Raw genomic sequence first — 16,269 nt, 5'->3', positions numbered from 1 at the left:
GTGTGCGCGGGGCGGGGAGCGGCGGCAGGAGGAGGGGAGAGAGGAGAGCAGTCGGCCGGGCGCGGGGGCCGGGGTCCCTGGGCGGGTGCCGCTCCGCTCCCTCCCGCTTCCCCGCAGCGGGCGGCGGCCGCAGGCGGGGCGCTCCGCGGCGAGCGGAGCCCCACGCGTGAGGCGCGGGGGAGGGGTGCGGAGGTGCCCGCCGCCTCCGCGGAGGGCGGGTGCGCGGCCCCTCCCCGCCTCCGCGGGGGGCGGTGTGTGCGCCGCCGCGGGCACCGCGCGGCTCGGAGGCTGCGGGGTGAGGTGTAACCGGAGCCGTGTCCCTCGCCTCCCTCTCTGCCCCTCGCTCCTTTGCAGCCGCTTGGGCCTGAGCGTTTCCCCCAGCTCGGGGACCGCGCGCTGCTCTTGCCGGAGAGGGGCATTCAGGCCGTATAGTTTGCTGGAGACCTGCCTGAGAGCCTGGCAGAAAAAGGGGGGGGGAGGGAAATTAAAAAAAAAGGCAAGGAGGTTGCCGGTAGTCATCGGGAAGTCGTGATATCTCTATATCATGATTTATAATTAGTTTGAGTAAACCTGTATACTTCAGTCTGAAGTGTGTGTATGTGGGACACTATATAAATACACTTGTAATTTAGTAGGGAGAGTCTCCTTGTGAAAGGAGAACAGCCTGCTTGTTCGATAATAATCAATTGTGTTTATATTTCTTTCTTTTTCTCAAGAGTAGTAAGAAGCAGGAGAATAGGCTTTAGAACTCAACCCATGATGTTTAAGTATAATTTGAGCTAAGCATATAGTGCCTGGCTATGGCAGTTACAGTAGAGCTCTATTGCCACTGTAAATATGTAAGCATTTAAGACTGCCAGTCTTTGTACTTAAAGCATTTTTTCCGTTGTTGTTCTGCCATTGTGGCTGAAGGCAGTCATTTGGATTTTATCCCTTTGGGTTTTTTATGTACTGAACTATAAAAACAGCTCTAGTCAGTTAATTTCCTGGCTTCTTATAACCCAGTGGCAGTGTTGGGCCACCTGGTGGGCTCATCTCATGGGGGAATCCTCTGGCAGTGCCCAGAGGGAGGGAGCTGCTGATCCCCTGTGTTGGATGCTCTCTGAGAAATTACCATGTTGTACATAATTTTTAATGTCATACTGAAACTGTTACTCCCCAAAGCAGGGATCTTGTTTGCTTGCACACGGCTTAGTGTGAATGGAAACTGGTTGTTTTGTTGCACTTGGTGTAGGTACTGTGCCTCTGACGTTTTTCCAGAACATTTGTTTGTTTACATTAGCAGTGGTGTCACAAATAGGATATAGCAGGCTTGCACATATTTGCGCGTACAGACACGTATGCAAGCGCTTAGGGACACTCATGCATTTGTATCCCTTATTTTGGCATTTGTGGTAACAGCTCTTTGGGGACCGGACATAGAAATTGGCTCTGTTGTGCCATGCAAGATAAGGAAAGTTGTAAATTGCCCCCAAATGGTTAATCCCTAAGTTTGAGAAGTGCTGTGAGAAGCTTAATGTTCATAGGAAGTCTTCATTATCTACAGACTTGAAGAAAATACTTTGTCATGGACTCAACCTTCAAAAATATTGAGAACAACTTTAAGAAAAAAGGTTAATCTTTCTAACATCATGCAATATTTTGAAGAATCACATTATTTTTAATATGCTTTTATCTCAGTGGGTGTTATGCAATAAATGCATGTGAAACGTGCTGCAACCACCTCATCTTTTTAGCCACTGTACTCTTTTATTTCACATAAAACCTGAAGATTTCTCAACTTTGTATTTTCTCAGGCTTGTGGTCTTTACTAGGGGGAGAATCTGTGTATGATGTGGTTCTTCAGTGTCTCTACAATGTCTGAAGGCACTTCTTTACTAAGTGTGTAAATTCCTCATTGTGTGTCCTGGTGGTGTCAGTGCTAAATTTGAAACTCAAGACATTTGGGGAAGGAATACATTATTGCCATCAACAATGGTACTTTTGGAATCAGTTTACATTCTTAAACTGGAATTGTGTTATTTGAGAGAGAAAATAAAGGTTATTTCTGGTGGAAACATTAGAAAATACAAGGGTTTTATTCACATATAGTGTAGTGTATTGCATTAAACTGAGACTCTGAAGTAAAAATTAATTACTTAAGAATAATGTTTATGTTTTTATAATAATTTAGGGTGTAGCTTGCTCATTAGAAGGCTGAAAGGCTCTGTTGAAAGAGCCATGTAAACCGTCTGTGTTGGCATTCTCAACTTTTCCCTCTGTCCTCCAAAAAACCAGTAAGAGCTAGCCCATCTGCAGGGATCCCAGATTTGCAGCAGGAAGAACAAAGTCAGTGAGCGAGCCAGCTGCTGCTACAATGCCCACTGTCTTCTGCTCCTTGCCTTTGTTGCTGATGTCACTGTCTCATTGGCAAAATCTGGGCTTCTGCGCTCAGCTGGAGTTTCTCTAGCACCTGACACCAGAATTGCAGAGGCTTAAGAGGTCTAAGCCTTGAGGATGCTGTCAGTTCATTTGGAAGAAAAAGACGAACCAGAGACTGCTACCAAATTTAAATAGAAACGTAACTGTCTTTGTCTGCCGAGCACTAATAGATTGTGCATTGGAGAAAGGGAACACTGAATTAAAACTGTTCTTGCCATGTTCAGTTCTTTGTACATTTGCTGTGGCTGGCCTCCCTAAATAATGCAGTTTGCATGCAAGTAGGTATATGTAACAAATTCCACGCATTTCTTCGGTATTCTTATAGGCATTAAAATGCTCAATATTCATTTATGTCCATGTTTGGCTTTAGAGGTCAGAGGTTAAATGTGTTGTTACAGTATATACTCTGCTGTGTGACACAGCATTTTAAACTAAGAACAGAGTAACATTGATAATTGCTTTGTAGAAGGCATATAACAGCATCCATTCATCCACCCATTTGCTGCTGTTAGTTAACTTAGTTACAGACGGCTACTCTGGCAGGATCCCCTATTTTTATTTTTAAATGAGGTGAAGTTCACTGCACTACTTTATTTTTGTTAGTTGTTAAAACATTCTTATACTTCTGGCAGCAGATAATGACAAATTCTTCAGTGTAGTGCTGGGAGCAAGGGAGGCGGAGAGGGAGAAACAGGGAGGGAGAGGAGGGGAAAAAACCCTCCTGAGCATATGGAGACATCCAGAAAAAGATGTGCATCGTCAGCTGTGATTCCATTGTGTGCTTGCAGACAGGATCTGAGCTCTTCTTCTCTTGGGAATTTAAACCTTACAGAAGTATTCTTTGGCTTTTACCCGCCAGGATAATGGAGCTTAGATAACATACATTTCATGTATTTATTATAGATAATATTTTGATAATATTTTATGATTTCAGGGAATAAAATACAGCTGCCAGGACTCCTGCTCTGTGTTGGAATAGCATTTTAAACAGTAATATGTATTGGTGAAGTGGTAACTTTGAGTAGTAAGAATAATTTGTAATATTACATCAGTGGTTATGTATTACGAAGGCATCTTACCAGTTCTACAGTTAGTAGTTTGTCAGCAGTATTTACATTATGCAAACACTCCCTATTTTAATGATTCAGTATCTTAGCCTTTTCAAAACATACCAAGTAGAAATCTGACATGAAAAATGACAGGTTGTATGGTTTAATCAATTTAGGATACAGAATTAGAAAAAAAAACAAAGACAAAAAACGCAGGGAATTTTTAAACAGTTTTAAGACAAAGCCATTTTGTCAGTGTTATGAGTCTTCAGAAACAGCATTTATATGATGGAAAAATGAGTGGAAGAAATTAATTTTCTTTCATTCAGTCCTGCATTTACCTATTACCTAGAACAGCCTTTCCTCTCCTGAGCATCTGGAATACTTTTGCTGATTTTTTACAATTATTTTGAGTTGATGAATAGTTTGAAAAATAGATCTTGAATGTGGTAGATTTGCTGCACTGCATTTTGTAACTGTTTATGATTTTTCAATCTTTTTCTGTGGAAATTGCACGTTATTCAAATTAAGGACTAATGGAAATTTTCTTTAAGAGTTTTATGGATATATAATGGAAACAATTCCTATGGAAAATGTATCGTCATTGGAGTGCTTGACATCTTGAAGTTTGAAATTAGTTCATTAATTTAAATGTCTGAAGCTATACCGCAACATATTAACAATATGCACTTTTTTTTCCCTCTGCAGCTGCATCATTATGCTGTTCCAAGTCTTGCATTTCCTTAAATGGCTTCCATAACAATCTCCCATTAATACAGTTACTGACAGATATTATTTTTCATTTGCTCTCATTTTAGCCGTTACAACTGATAGTAAATCTCACTTCTTCTGTGAGTGTGTGTTCCCATTACTTAGATATTCAGAAGCTTCTTTGGAATGTGCATTTGCTTTTTGCAGCTAAGATGCAATGCCCTCAGTAAATCCTATTTACATTTTTCTCTTTGTTTTTAAACTTCAAGAAGTTATTTGCTGTTTGAAAAGGAAAACTTGTATTTTGCTGGAATAGTCCACTACTAATGGATTAATGAAAGGGCAGAGAGTATAGGAGACAAATTAATTAAAATATCTACTGAATGTGTTGATTTATGCATAAATCTTAGACAGTATGGGTCACGTGAGCTTCTATGAGGGGACATAGTGAGAACATATATCTGCTGCAGTGTTGACTGAGAGTTGCTATTTTGATGCTTTTTTAGTGAGCTATGTAAGACATATTGTTGCTCCTGGGTGGGATTTATAGTGGGCATATCACAATTGGTTGCTTTATTGGCTGCCTCAGTGGAGAAGCCTGGGATTGAAGAATGGGCATGGAAAGTGAAAGAACATTTTGCTTGTTAGGTCAGAATTATTATGGAATTTTACTCTTACTCTGCCTATGCTGTAATTCATCTGTGTATGAACAGATTTAGTTTTTCATTGCTGTCGGTATTGATCTCTAATGAGCCTGGCTCATGGATTTTGAAGAAAATCACTCCAATTAAAAGCAATGCAGTTTGTCACCTATTTGTACCCCATGGATTATGTAGGAGATACTAAACTGCATTTAAAAAGAAAACTTCTTGATAATAGAGGAAAGTCTGCCTATGAATAAATTTGATAGTATATACTGACACTTCTATCACACATATTTTTATGTGCTTAAAAATTCATCATATGCCTGTGTGATGGAATTAGAAATTAATAAACAAAAACCCCAAAAACCCAAAGCAACCCAAACCCCAAGAAACCCAAGGTCATAGGTTTTATTACTTGTTCCTCTGAGAGTTCAGGTATCTATCGTCTGAGCTACAATGGAGATTGCTTTTCTTCATTCTGCTTACACCATGCTTTGAGTTCACAAAGTAGCTTTTCAGTCCTTACTCTTTACTCTTCCAAAATTATTGTCAGGACTTGCTGACCAACTACTTACATATTCTGAGAAATACATGTGATTACTGTTAACTAATTCCACTTGCTGTCCTCACTCAGATTTATACCTTGGTACCTTGGTCTCCAGATACATGAGCAATGTCCTTGTCCTGTTTGATCCATTTTATGAAGTAGATTTTGTGGAGGAAGATCGAGTGTATACAAATAAATAAATTATTTATTTTAACAGTTTTCAATTATATTCTCTAGGAGAAAAGCTTTGTATTTTTCCAAAATTAAAATTTACAGCTAAAAATGCATTATTTTCTTTAAATGTGTCCGGAAGAGTTGTTGCCGTTATCTTGGGTGCAAAAAAAAAATCAACTTGTTGATACTTTACAGGCTATAAAATGTAGCTCTAACAGCATAAAGGTTTTTTATTTTAATTGCTTGCCAATTTTTGTTGGCATTTGCAGTGCAAACATACTTCTGCTTGTTTTGCTGGATTTTTTAAAGCGTTACTTTGAAACAAAGATACTGAATTTTTCATGAGGCCTCAAAATATTTTCTTGCTACAGTTCTGTGTGAAGCTAGTGATAACTGCACAATGGTGAGATCATTGGTGGCTCCTTTTCTTCTTAGTTTAAGAATGATAACATGAAGATTGGATGTAGATGAGAAAAGCCTCACTAAGCTCACCAAGTTCATACTCACTAAGCTCGCATGCTGTGGATGATCTCTTCCAAGTATGTCTGAAAGTGACAGTTTTCACTCCCTTTTAGCTTAACTGTAGTTTGTAGTGTTGATGTTGTGTGTTTTGTTCACAACAAAGTTTTTATGGACCAAGGAGGTAAACACATCTTAGGTACCTGGAATAGAGACCAGAAAAGGAAGAAGTGACTGTGTACGAATGGAAAATAAAGACGTAAAGTGCTCTATAGTCAGAGGACAGACAGTGTATTATTCTGTTCCATGTCAATTGCTTTTAGTTGGGGTTTTTTTTGACCTTTAAAACAGTTTTCTTTTACTCTTTGTGGCATGGAGGATTGGATGGTGGTGTTGGAAAATGGCAGGTGTGGCTGTGGTGTATTCCATTTTTATATCATAGCTAATGTTGATAATTTGTGTATTGTTCGAGGCAGAGACCTGCTCTTCATGTGGGCCTTTGCGCACCACTGTTAACAGAGTTAGGCCACTGTGAGACCTGGCTTCATGCAGGATTAGTTTCCCTTGAGTTCTGAGGGTCATCCCAGGAAGCTCCTGAGTCTTGTGGGATTGGGTGTAAATTTGCATAGGCATGGATAGTAGTTGCTTTTACTTCAGCCTCCAGAATGGGCTTGAGAAGGGAAGGCAGAGGACTAACAGATAATTTCGTTGTCTATAACTTCGTGTTAATCACCTTTTTTCTCCACTGACAGCCTAGTTTAGTTAGAGAAATATATCTGAAATATACTAGATAATACTTATCTATTCAGGTACATGAGCCTGTCACTAGCTGCTGTATAATTGAAGAGTTTTATTTTGGAAGAAAGATCTTGTTAGTCATGTTTTTGTGTTGAAGGTAGTGCTTCTACTGTGAAGCTATAATGCATTGTCTTTATTTTCAGACAGTGTTATTGTTAAACATTTTATGAATAGAACAAATGAAAATCAGCAAAGCTTGTCCTTTCTGGTGGGGCCCTGTGGACACTACTGTAATGGTCAGGAGCCACATTACTTGTAGAGACTCCTTGAACTGCTGTATTGGAGGCCACAGAGACCAGGAGGTGGGATGCAAAAGTAGGGAAAAACAGCAGGAAAATAAAAGTAAGCAGCCACATTAGTTGTCAAGAAACAAAATGGTAGTAGAGTACTCATTCACCGGTGCACAGCAGGTAAAAGACAGGAGCTGAGTGGGAAATGCTTCTGTTTGCACAGGCAGTGTCATGTTTACTGCTCCTCAGTGGAAAAGGTCTCCCCACTGTGGGCTGGGGCTGCAGCCCCCATCTGCTGGTGAGACAGTGACTTCTCTTTGGTGTCTCCCTGAACTGCCAAAAATCTAGTAGCTTACTTAAAATTTTATTCCAAGACAAGATAATTTTTTCTGTTAACGAGGATCCACTCAAAGCCCTGAGTCTGTGATCCACAGATCTTGTGTGCTGTTTGGACATTCCTGAGGAAATAATGTAGTCTTATCTTCTGTGTATATATTTTATATAAGAATACTTCTTTGTTACTAGTGCCCTTGAATAGTCTATTACTGCAGTGGTATCCTGTCTGTGACTGAAAGAACTTAGGCAGAGTTTGTTTGAAGAAGGTTTCTGTAGGATGGCAGAAATGACAAGGAATGAAGTTGATTCTAAATTCCGTTTATCTTGAGGCATAATTAGTGTGTGCTTTTTTTTTTTGCTGATGACTATTGTAGTGTATCTTCCATTTTATTTGTGTTCTCGTTTGCTTTATGTTCTGACTTTTTGTTTGTCAGAATAAGAAAGCAGAAAACTCTTCTTTGGTAATTTGCTTGGATACATTTGAGATAAAGTGCTATTTGACCTTCAAACAGAAATGCAGGTATATTTATGTGGGCAGTGGCATGCTCCTCCTGCCTTGAAGAAATTATTTTGCTGTGCAATGTATGGCCTCTGTTCTATGGGACCCTTCACTGCTTTATGGGACTTAATACTAGTGAAAGGCTTTCTGTTCACTGTTGCTTGTCACTTGGGTCAGGAGTATTGTAAATGGGGGCTGAGAGAAGAAACATGCTTCTGTACATGCAACTTATAATAATGGTAGAAAGAACACCAGTTTCTCCTTTTTAGAGATTTGAAACTAGTGTGCTATCAAATCAAGCAGTCAACTAAAAAAGGAACCGACCGCTTTCAGAGTTCTCGCAGATTCTTTAGTGAAAATAGAGGCTGCATACTGTGTAACTTAATGTAAACTTTTTAGTTGCTATCACTGTGAATTTGCAGTAGGCAGCAGGTAGAAAGGAAGTTGTGTGCCTGGAGTGATTGTGCAACTGGAAGGGGGTTGTAGTTATGTCTGGAAAAGCAGATAATGCTCTGCAAAGTTTCTGTTTCCCTCCTTGTGTTATGCTTAAAACAGCAATGTGCTAAACATCATATTTTTGTTTTTCTATGCCCATCTCCAAAAAAAAAAAAGACTAATATTTTTCTCTCAAATTTGTTCCTAGCATGCTTGAGATGTATCTGAGTAGTGAGGCCCCCTGCGCACACAGCCCCTAGAAATCATTGTCTGCATCGCTGAGTCTTGGTGAGTTGTCTATATCCTATTGTATTTAATTGGATTGTGTTACAGTTTTATCTTCATTGGGGGTTTTGATGTGAGATGTCTTAAATTGATTGTGTGGATACAGCAGAACAAGCCTTGGTTTTAAGTGCTGAGTGGAAATACTAACATTTTAGAAACTTTGAAAAGTAATGCCGACTGCTTATGGAAGCAGAGGGTCCTTGCTTTGGTGCCAGGACCAAGAATGGGACTTAGTGCTGAGAAAGAATGTCACATGTTGATCCCTTCAGCCTTTCTCATTAGGTTTGTTTGATATTTTATACTGTAACTAAGGAATTGACATTTTTCAGATGTGCTGATTATGGTCTGTCTTATGGTGAAGGTTGAATATGAAATAATACAAGCTTTTCCATCCAACTCTGTGCACTAATAAATTACTTAAATAGAGGCTTGAAATTGGTATAATGACACTGATGACTTAAACTGCTTGTTGCTCAAGAATTAGTGTCTGATGACTCCATCAGGCAGTGCTGTGCCTGTTTAACTCTGCTCTCAAGAAGGGATAATACCACTGAGAATTAGAGAAAGAGACCCCTGCGGATTGTTTAAATGCAGACTAATAATAGTTTGGTAGTGCAGTGAAAGAAATAAATGCTGTAGAATACAAATGCTGTGGTTTTATTTTAGGTATGCTTGATATATCAGTATATTCACTCGGTATAAATCTTTTACAACAAATACGCATTTGAGATTTTATGTGAGAACCTTTTCAGTGTACTCACGAATAAATGTTGTCTTTTAACATGTAGAGTGACTTATTAAGGTCAGAAATATGTATTTTTGAGGCTTGTATGCTAAATATAGAGGTGGGAAATGAGCCTGCTGAAAGGGTTTTTAGTTGTTCGAGGGATGACTGTTTATAAAATGCCAACCAAATATGGATAAAATTATGTATGTCCACATCAAGTATCATTTCCTCTTTTGATAATTATGTTCAGTAGTTTTTGCAAGCTAACATTTTTCTTTAAACTTTCCTAATTTTCTAGTATCAGGGAATGAAAGCAGGTTAAGCAGTTTTCCAGTGCTTTTCTGTCTTTTCCCTTTTCAGCTCAGATAAAACACTTTGTAGTTCATTCTAGTCAATGAAGTTTATGATACTGGTTAATAATTTGTTTTGTTTTATATTAACTTGAAAATGCTTAGCTACGGAGATGTTATTACTATTTTACACTTATTACTTACACCATATTAATTATTATTTATTTACACTACTTATCTGGACTGCATAATCATAATGTGCTTGTGCAGGTCTTCTCAATAATGATCTGCTCTTGTAATCATTTAAGCAAATTGTTAAAAAACGATGCAAAGACTCTAAAATATTGTTTTCCTAGTGAATAGCACTCAGAATGAGTTAGGTGTGTGTAATAAAGAGAAAAATGTCACTGCTGGGATTCTCTATAGAGAACACAAAATTTTATTGTCAAGTTGATCATATGTTTGTTTTCAGTTGTCTCAGTTCTAATTTTTGATTACAAAAACTAACATATTAGAGAAATATTAAAATAAAAAGCAATTTGCATATAATTTCTTGTGGTTTTTTCCTAATTAATTTATGTGGAGGAAAAAAACCCAACATGTCTTTTCCTTAATGTTGCTACATTCTGCACCAAAACTATAGATTTGGTTGATACAGTGATAGAAAATAACCTGGTAACTTTACAGATGCTGACCAAAACACAGTTGCTGCGTTTAGGAAGTTCAAAACCTTTAATAAGAGCAAGTATGACACGAATATTTGTATATGAAGTCTATGGTGATGAGAGTGAGGAATAAACCACTGTAAAAAATGGGTGTCATGAAAGAATTTATAGGGCAGGGATGAAGTAGAGAAGTAGTTTTCACTCAAAATATCCTTTTGCTTTAAAGTGTGTGGTTATCTCTGTGTTCCTGTTATAGACAGTTCAGCAAAAGTAGGTTCCATAAGCAAAGGAATAGTTTAAAGTTTTGGTTTTATTGAATTCCTATTGATTTTCGAATGTCCAGGGTTTCAGTTCTATGGTTTGACATACTTGCATGTTCACCTTCTCTGTTGCAAGATCAAAGAGCTGTAGTTGTTTCTTTTAACCAGTATACCCATCTGAAATTATACTAGTGTTGGAAGGATGTATCAGGTGGAGATTCATTTAAGAAGTACTGGCCTTGGCTTCTGACTAGTGTTGCCTGTGGAATTACAGGTGTTGGGTTTGACCGTATGTTGTGAGACTGTATCACCACTGTGACTGAAATTGTGCACATTCAGCTTGTCTACCACTGTATCAAGTCTTTTGGAAAGTGAAACTACTGCTTAAAACTTATCTGGTCTATTTTTCATACTAGTTGAGGTAGTGGGAAGCAGCTGCTGTGTGCTAACAAAAAAAGGGATGCAGTTAAAATGGTGATAAGTTTAGACTTACAAAAACTCAAACAGCTAAAATATCTACTTTAATTCCTAGTCTAAAGTTACCAGTCAGAAAAATTTTTTTTTTAAAATCTCCCTCTCCTTTTTTCTTGAAGTGATCTGCTTCATAAGGAATATTTCTCAGCAAAAAGAACATAGAGAAATCTCAGTTTTCTGTCACTCTTGATCTGGAGAGTCTGTTTCCATCTAACTGTAGTGATTTCACTGGCGTTTGTGTTGTAGTTAGTGTCAAGTGTGATAGAAAATATCTGTGTGTCTATTCATTCTGACTTATAGTGTTCGTTGTTTACAGCTGTAGTAGGTATTGAAAATTTTGACAAATGTCTCATTTTTGACTGTGTTCTCCTAATAAATGTGCGTGTAAAGGGAATGCTGTCAGAAAATAAAGTGCAATACTGAAAATAAAACTGCCTTATATCGAAACAAGTTTTAAGAGCCTTGGGTATTAATTTAAGGATGCAAACGAGGAACTTACAGTAGATTCCAAGTATCGAAAATGAATAAGGCAGAGCTCACTTCTCTGAGCTTGCAAAGCAGGGCTGGAATGGTGCTTACCTAGAACACTGGAGTCAGTTCAGAGCACCCTCATTCCCACAGAAGCTGTGTTTCTGAAATAGGTGAAATAAAATACAGGTATGTGTAATCCTTAATGAATCTGGTCTTCTCTGTGAGGGATACTTAATCTGCATTGAATTGGTTTGTGATAAATAAAGGGAGTGTGTTTCCATTGCTGGACTTCAAAATTGGAGAGTTGTGTTTTGCATGAAGTGTGGTAAGATTATTCTGTGTTCAGTCACTGCTGTTCAGCAGCGACATAAGTTAACATGAATTGCCTATGAAGATGCTTGTAAAAGTGAATGCTTGATTATAGTGAATTTAATGTAATCAGCGTTAAAATGATACTCCTAATCTGAGAGTGAAGTTCTGTGTGGGTGGTACAATGAGAACTGAAGTATTAGGAAATGAGCATCTATTGAGATTTATACAATTGCACCCTAAAGGCTTTTTTCTCCTAAAATTGGAACTGGGAGCTTATGAAAAACATTATTTTGTGGAAAAGTTGAAATTTACACAAATGTAATATATTGCATTTCTTTCCTTTAAAATTTATGAAAATTTAGAGGACTGTAGAGAAATCTTATGCTTGCAACTAGGAGAACTAGATTTGTTAGTAATGAAAGTACTTTTAAAGTACTTTTGTAGTTTTGAGGCCACAGCGTTCAAATTCATTGTAAAGCTGGATTAAACTATTCACATATATGTAAAACTCATTAACTACTGTAAACGGATTTAAATGGAGTGCTCTGTCAGTGAACTTTTTACTGCATTGATGGAACCAAACTTAATATATATCCAGGACTGTTGAAAATGCTCATTCAATTGATTGAAGCTTGCCTTTTGTATGTAGTTATATCCTGGAAGATTATTTTGAACAGTGCAGTTTCAGTGAGATAAATAAAAAATATTTAGGAAATGGGATCGCTAATTTGATTTTATTCACTTCTTAAATATTGGTTTTGACTTTGTAATGGACTTTGCTAAGATTTTTCATTTCTTACCTTGATAGGAACCTTTTTATATGGACAAAGTTATACTGTATTAGCATTAGCAGAAGAAATAGCTGTCATTATCATCTGTGGAAAATCAATGTATATTTTATATATAGATTGATGACATTGTATCACCAGTATTGGAGCTTAGGAATTCTAGAGAGGTCAAGAGCAGGACAACTGAGCACTTGCATCATCAGAGAAGATGAGATACATTTACTTGGGCAGATTTTCCTCTGGGCCTGCCTTTAGTCTCTGAATTGGGAAGAGTGAAATATTTACACGGCTTGGCTCTTGACAGTAAATAGCATTAATTAAATACAGGGCTTGAAAATGACACTGGTATTTCAGATGAAGGCCAGTAGATTTTGCCTTGGCTTCCTGGAAATTGAATTCCAGTTGTCTGTTTATTTGACAGCATTATAGTACAATACTTTGAGGTTCATGGATAGTTCTGTACGTTAAAGTGGGTGAATTTTTCTAATACCACCATGTGGGGATGTTAGGCTCAGAAGACTTATGTGCTATCATGGTAAGCAAATTTGTAGATGATTATAATATAAAGTGTTGTACAATGTGTTTCTCTCTGATTAATTTGCTTTAATATTAACTGAACTGGCAAGAAATTACAGGTTTTCTTTTTAAAACAAACTTTGGATGTTGAAAAACTCAGATGCAAGGTCCTAGATAAATCACAGAAGTTCAGTATTAGGAAAATGATTTAGAAATATTGGTGAGTATTACAGTATCATTGTGCAGGGTTCTAACTATTCAAGTATGTTACAGAAACCTCCTTTAGTCATCTCACCACAGCCAGAAAAGGGTACTGACACTCCTGTGTACACAATATTTGCCAGTGTGTAAGTGCATTGCTAAAACTCTGTTTGCAACTGTGGCCATGATACATGAAGAATATACTCTGTTCTCCTATTCCAACATCTGTTTTTATGGTCCACATTCTTCCCTTTTTTTCATTTTCAGTACTTTCCTTCCTTCAGTAATCCCAAATCAATAAACTACAGTGTTCTCTATACACCAAACTCTGTATCTTTCAAAATGACAGCAATAGGCAAACTAGGAATATTTAAAATTAGAACTGAGAAAAGAATTAGTTTTATAGTAGATATTGCAATTTGGTTCTTCCTTGAGGGAAGCTGTAGTAGTGTCAGGAGGAATTAAAACATTTCCATTCACGTTTTTTTAGCATGTTTTTCTTCACTTATATTTGAATGTTCTCACTTAAACTTTAAAACATTATCCTTGCAAGTAACACATAGAATTGAAATCCCTTTTTGCCTTGGATTCCTTTGTCCTTCAATCTCTAGGTACCTATTTTACTGCTTTAAGAGATGAGATATCCCTTACATTTCTTTCTTCAGGTTATGAGCTTGAAACTAGTGTGTGGTGACACAGTTTAATAGTATTTTAAAATGGGATAAAACCATCAACATTTCTCTAGAAGTAGGTGGCCAACACATATGAAATTTCACTTGGGTTAATTTTTATGGCCTTTCAGTTTTCAGTTGTGGTTTTTTGCTTGGCTTCTCTTCACAGATCCTGGTTAACTGTGTTTTAATTGCTTAGTCCTGCTGAACAGACTCATGTAAAACTTTTTCTGTCTGGAACTACGCTACGTAACTCCCAGAAGATATCCTGTGGTGGAATTGGGTTTATGTGCTGATGGTACATGAAGCTTGATGCATGACTACTAATATTTGAAATTTTCTTTGTCCCGGACTGTGATTTTAGTCTTTCCTTCCTCGTGAGCTTACTCTTTTGTCAATATCCAAGTTCTAGGCTCTTGATTTGCTGTATTGGGTTTGCCTGGCCAAGCTTTGGTAGCGGGTGGATTCTTTGAGAAGCTGCCAGAAGCTTCCTCCTTGTCCAGCAGAGCCAACCCCTGGCATCTCCACAGATGTGCCACTGGTCAAGGCTGGGCCAATTAGAAAAAGTGGTAACAGCTCTGAGACAACATATTGAAGAAGAAGAAGAAAAAAGTTCCTGCACAGCTGTAACTGCAGCCAGAGAAGAGTGGGGTGGGAATATGTGAGAGGAATGAGTGTGCAGACACCAAGGTCAGTGCAGAAGGAGGGGGAGGAGGTGCTCCAGGCACCAGAGCTGACATTCCTCTGCAGCCTGTGGTGCAGACCATGGTGAGGCAGCTGTGTCCCTGCAGCCCATGCAGGGCCATGGGGATACAGAGATCCACCTGCAGCCTGTGGAGGAGCCCCACATCAGAGCAGGTGGGTGCCTGAGAGGAGGCTGTGACCCCGTGGGAGGCCGATGCTGGAGCAGGGTCCTGGTAGGACTTGTGACCCTGTGGAGGACCCACAGGGGAAGAGGCTGTCTTTGAAGAACTGTACCCCATGGAAGAGTGACCCACACTGCAGCAGTTTTGGGAGAGCTGTTGCCCATGGGATGGACTCAGACTACAGCAGTTTGTAGAGAACTATTGCTCCAGAGATGGACTCACTTTGGACAAGTCCATGGAGAACTGTTTCCCATGTGAGGGACCCCAGGTTGGAGCAGGGAAAGGACTCCTCTCCCCCAGTAGTGCAGAGACATCGAGTGATGAACTGACTATAACCCCCATTCTCTCTCTTCCTGCACTGATGAGGGAGAAGGTAGAGCTGGGAAAGAAAGAAGGGTGGGGGGAAGGTGTTTTTGAGGTTTTCTTTTACTTCTCATTATCCTTCTCTGATTTTGTTAGCAATAAATTTAGTTAATATCTCTGATTCTAACCTGTTTTGCCCATGATGGTGTTTGGTGAGTCAACCTTCCCAGTCCTTATCTCAACTCATGAACATGTTGTTATACATTCTTTCCCCTGTCCATCTGCAGAGAGGAGTAAGAGAGAGGTCTTTGGTGGGTGTCTGGCATCCAACCACGGTCAACCCTCTACATCAACATTGAAATATTTGAGGAACCAATACTGGCGAGTCAAACTGTATAACACTATTGTTGCCACACTTAAAACATACTCAGTATAAATCTACAGAAGGCAAAAAAACCCCAAACCCAAACTACCCCAAACTAAGCCATCTTATATGAGATATCACCTGCTATTCCACCACTGTCACACCCCAACCACACCACTATCACTACTGTACACCACAGGCTATATGCCACAACCTAAATGGTTAAATAGATTTGTTATATTAATTTTCAACTTTAGGAGCTTAGTGCCAAATATGCTGTGTATATAGCACATATGTTTCACAATAGTATGTATTTATTTTTGAATATAGGCATGGAACCATGCATATGGTGCTCTGGTCCTGTTTTAGGTACTGTGGGCACTTAAAGGGGAAAAAAACCCCTAACAGCCTGCTGCTGCTGAACTTGATTCCAGTAACAGTAGTTATCAAAGTTGCCTCCCACTTACTCGTCCTCGTATTTGCTTCATCACTCAGTTTCTGAGCTATTTCCTTCCGCCCCCAGCTTCCAGGAGAATTGTTTTGCGATCTTCTGATACAATCTCATAAAGCTTTGGGATAGTCCCATGTTTTGGGTCAGGACAGCTTGATCCGTGGTTGTGAGACTCTTACTAGGGAGTTAGACTTACTCGTGTGTGTGTATTTTGAGGGGAAATTGCTTCCTGGAAATTTATTTTTGGCTAGCTTAAAGCTGTTAATGAGTCGGCTTGAATTTCATAAGTAGCTTCATTGAGGAAGGGGGGAAAAGTCCCTGC

At 38.7% G+C, this 16,269-nt stretch overlaps 1 protein-coding gene across 1 annotated transcript in view; it reads left to right on the top strand.

Annotated features, from left to right (window-relative positions):
* The first annotated feature begins 8,511 nt into the window (after nt 1-8,511).
* The window catches only part of NCOA2 (nuclear receptor coactivator 2), a 180,071-nt gene continuing 172,313 nt past the window's right edge, over nt 8,512-16,269 (top strand). Inside the window, exon 1 of the mRNA XM_042036497.1 lies at nt 8,512-8,591. The gene's annotated coding sequence lies outside the window, so the exon portion shown is untranslated. The remainder of the gene's footprint in view (nt 8,592-16,269) is intronic.

The sequence above is a fragment of the Corvus kubaryi genome, unplaced genomic scaffold (genome assembly GCF_017639235.1).
Source record: "Corvus kubaryi isolate FWS band 111438036 unplaced genomic scaffold, C.kubaryi_AGA036_p1.0 37385, whole genome shotgun sequence".
Classification (NCBI taxonomy): Eukaryota; Metazoa; Chordata; class Aves; order Passeriformes; family Corvidae; genus Corvus; species Corvus kubaryi.
This window is presented reverse-complemented; position numbering and strand designations above follow the sequence as displayed.